This window comes from Bombina bombina, chromosome 8, assembly GCF_027579735.1.
Source record: "Bombina bombina isolate aBomBom1 chromosome 8, aBomBom1.pri, whole genome shotgun sequence".
In the NCBI taxonomy this organism is placed as follows: domain Eukaryota; kingdom Metazoa; phylum Chordata; class Amphibia; order Anura; family Bombinatoridae; genus Bombina; species Bombina bombina.
Window position 1 is genome coordinate 171924608 of NC_069506.1, and position 4620 is coordinate 171929227.

Below are 4620 nucleotides of genomic sequence, written 5' to 3' on the forward strand. Positions count from 1 at the left end.
CATTGGATTCAGTGGTTTGCAAAATAGTAGCTGGGAAACAAGTAGTAGAGCAGAATGTAGAATTAAATGTGACTGTTGAGGTAGACCAATTTACTTCAGGATTATGAATTCGGAGCCAGTTTATACCGAGAACTATGGGTGAAATAGGGGATGATATTACATCAAATGACATATACTCCCTATGGTGTTCTGGGGTAACAACAAGTAAGGGTATTGTTTGATATTTAACTGGACCTGATGTGATTGGATTACCATCTATTCCACGTAATAACACAGGAGACCTTTTTTGCACAAGTGGAATTTTATTGAATTTAGTGAATACAGTATCTATGTAGGAGGCTGTAGCTCCTGAGTCAATAATCGCGGGAGCGTTGATTCGATGTGACTCCCACTGTAAGAGAAGAGATAAATTTAGGTAAGGGAGAGCATGATCCTGAGTGGTACAACAAAAAGGTTCTTTATACATCTTACCCTTGTTTTGTTTCAGGAGGGAAGGACAGTCCCTGACAGTGTGTTTGTCTGAAGCACAGTATAAGCAGAGGTTATTAGCCCTTCGTCGGATCTTCTCCTCAGGGGTTAATGGTCCCTTTACAAAACCTATATCCATAGGTTCAGCAGTTGATTTGCTGGGGCTGGGTGTATTTTGTTTCTTTGCGGGATATTCATGAAATGATCTCTCCTGCTGTCTCTCTCTCAGTCTTCTGTCTATAGTTATGCTAAGTGACATTAAAGCCTCAAGAGTATGTGGTAGTTCAGATCTAGACAACTCATCCTTAATTCCTTCTGAAAGGCCTAATCTAAACTGATTTCTCAGTGAAAGGTCATTCCATTGAGTGTCTTTCGCCCATTTTTTAAATTCGGCAATGTAATCCTCAACTACTCTTTTCTTTTGTTTCAAGCCTCGCATTGCAGTTTCAGCAGTAAGCTGTTTATATGGATCCTCATATAGCTGACCCATAGCAGAAAAAAAACTTTCCAAAGAATTAAGTATATCATCGTTATTCTCAAAGTAAGTGTTGGCCCATGTGCGGGGCTCACCTCTCAAATAGGATATAACTGTGAGTACCCTTGCTCTATCAGTGGGATAGGTATGAGGTTTAAGGGAGAACATAAGCAAACAAGCATTCTTGAAATCTCTATACTCAGATCTCTCACCACTAAATTTTTCTGGTGTACTAACCAGTGGTTCTAATATAGGTACCCTCTTATCAACCACATCCCTGATATAAGCTTTTAAAGTATCATTTTCTGTTTTCAAAGTATTAACAGCTTCAGTTAATAAATCAACCCTGTGTGTGATATTTTGCACATGTGCGTTCATTCCAGCTGGGTCCATAGTTTAGGCTTAGTATTATGTCAGGCACAACTAAGGAAGAAAAAATGTGTGCAGCTTAGTTATTTGGACCACAACTGCTGGAATGGAAAAAACAATGAAAATTGTATGGTTGTTTGCAACAGAGTGAAAAGGTAAAACAAAATTTAGGAATTAGGCAGCTATGTAAAACCTTATTCCTTATTGCAAAGTTTTAGTATACAGGCAGTAATTGAGCATATTCCCTATGGCTGCCACATGTGTCTGGGTAGTCACTGTGAGAAAGTAAATGCAGCAGGGGTATGCCCATATAAACCTGAGATTTTAACAATAATAAAGGTAAAAATTAAATAAGCAAGGAAAAAATGGTACTATGATCATAGAAAAAATAAGCAATTGCTATTGTGAACAGAGTTACGGTAAAACAGCAGGATATGAGGGAATGAACAAAAAGTCACAGAAATAACAGCAGCAACTGAGATACTAATCTGAAAGTATAGCAGCTAAGTAAAAATTCAGAGACTGGCTTACCGCTAACAGAACTGTTATAATGATAGTTGCAAACACCGGGTTGTAATGGCGACTTGCCGGAGGGAGCAGGGAAGCTCAGTAGCAGCTGGCTGATGACGTCACAGCATGAGGAAGCGGAGCTCCGTGAAAGGTGAATCCCAAGGCCGGTGAGCTGCAGGGAAAACTGGGTTAGAGGTGAAGGTTGCAATGAGGCTTTTGAAATAGCTGAATCTTCTGAGGGAGAAGCAGGCAGGTAGGAGAGGAATGACAACAGAAATCCAGTTAGATGGAGTAGAGGAATCCAACAAACAGAAGTAGTATGATAAATCTCACAGAGTGCAGGCTCAGGTTAAGGTTTAAGACAAACTTCAATACTAAGCAATGTGAAAATGCTGGGAGGGGCCTTAAATAGGCTGAAGTTAATGGGAGCAGGATGCTTTAAAGGGACAGTGCAGAGAATAAGTATGCCATTATCCTGACAAACACAATCCCACTTATTTATTACATGTATCATTTATTGTCTTACAATAACACAATCCCACTTATTTATTACATGTATCATTTATCATCTTACAATAACACAATCCCACTTATTTATTACATGTATCATTTATCATCTTACAATAACTCAATCACACTTATTTATTACATGTATCATTTATCGTCTTACAATAACACAATCCCACTTATTTATTACATGTATCATTTATCGTCTTACAATAACACAATCCCACTTATTTATTACATGTATTATTTATCGTCTTACAATAACACAATCACACTTATTTATTACATGTATCATTTATCGTCTTACAATAACACAATCCCACTTATCTATTACATGTATCATTTATCGTCTTACAATAACACAATCACACTTATTTATTACATGTATCATTTATCATCATACAATAACACAATCACACATATTTATTACATGTATCATTTATCGTCTTACAATAACACATTCACACTTATTTATTACATGTATCATTTATCATCTTACAATAACACAATCCCACTTATTTATTACATGTATCATTTATTGTCTTACAATAACACAATCACACTTATTTATTACATGTATCATTTATCGTCTTACAATAACACAATCACACATATTTATTACATGTATCATTTATCGTCTTACAATAACACAATCACACTTATTTATTACATGTATCATTTATCGTCTTACAATAACACAATCACACTTATTTATTACATGTATCATTTATCATCATACAATAACACAATCACACATATTTATTACATGCATGATTTATCACACTACACTTAAAGTATTCACAGCCCAACTAGGTGGAGGGGTGGATGTGAAATTAAAGTACTTTAGATAATATGGCAAATGGCTATGAACAATTCACAGTTGTTAAATAGATATTGCACACTGGTAAATCAATAAAAATATTCATACATGTTCATAAACCCATTTGTTGATAAAAAAAATAAATAAGTAAGAATAAATTAAAAACAGTACAACAGGTATGTAAAAACCATAAGTGAATAAAAACCGCAGGTAAATAAAAACACTGATATGTTTTTCAGAATGATATTACCCACTGCAGGGAAGTAGTCTTAGGAGTACACTCGTATGGCTATATTGGTTGCAGGAATAGTATTGCCAACTCCTATTCACAAATTTGAAAATGAGGTGCAGCTGGTTCCAGAGGCTTGTTTCCAAATGCTCTCTTTAATTGAAAATCCTAGGGCGAAAGAAAGAGACAGCGCAGCCCCACATCAAGGTAGTAGTTTCACAATTTTAATTCACACTCAAAAAGTAATGCACTTACAGACAGACAATAAAGATATCGCATTAAGCAAGTCCCAGTTCTTTCAGGGATCTATTCAGGTTCACGGCTATCGATACTGCCGCTTCAATGTTGTTTGCAGACACACAGTCTCAATGAATCAAAGCCGTCCTTGGTTCCGCCCCCAACGCGTTTCGTCTGTGCTATCCAGACTTTCTCAAGAGGAAGTGATGCTGTCCTGCACGCTCCCGTGAGTCACTATTTACATCCGTTTGTGGGTTCTAATTGGATGATAACTGACCTATCCGGTATTAGTATACGGACAAGCCTCTCGTGTTGTAAATGATAAGTCCCACTTAGACTAAAACAAACATCTGAACGATCGTAGCAACATATGGCTATTAGACATTTTAGATTTACAATTTAATAGACTGCATAAATTACAAAATACAAATTAATATAAACAGCGTAAAAATATTTAAAACTTTAACATTGCCTGATTGACAAAATGGTGTAAAAAATATTATTAATAATAAAACCGCAACTTTTGCATACTGTAAAAGAAAACTAAAATTTACAAGAAATATTTTGCACACATTTTAAAATTACTAAAATTGATAAGAATTCGTTTTTCTTAATTCTTTAAAGGAACCTATATAATGAAAAAGAGAGAGTTAGCACAAAAGCAAGATGAAACCAAGACAAGGGATACTAGTTCAGAGCATAAAGGCTTGTAAGTCTATGTCAACATTTAACCCTTTTGGGGCCATACAGTTAAGTAAGTGAATCCATTTAGTTTCACATTTTCTAAGGTGCATTAGTCTCTGCTGCTCATTACCCACTGTCTGTGGTATGATCTCTAGAATTTTCACCTTTAGACTATTTGGATTTTTATTATGCACCTTCCTAAAATGTTCAGACAGACTATGATTCTCATATCCTTTTGTTATATTCTCTATGTGTTCATATATGCGGCGTTTGACTTTCCTTTTCGTTCTTCCTACGTAAATCAAATTGCAATCACACATA

General features: G+C 35.6%; 1 long non-coding RNA gene across 1 annotated transcript; it reads right to left on the bottom strand.

Annotated features, from left to right (window-relative positions):
- Positions 1-282: 282 nt before the first annotated feature.
- On the bottom strand, positions 283-574 carry LOC128638073 (uncharacterized). The gene is made up of 2 exons (XR_008399040.1): positions 472-574; positions 283-391 (listed from the first exon to the last, which is right to left on the bottom strand). It is a non-coding gene; the product is annotated as an uncharacterized LOC128638073 (long non-coding RNA).
- Between the last annotated feature and the right edge of the window lie 4046 nt (positions 575-4620).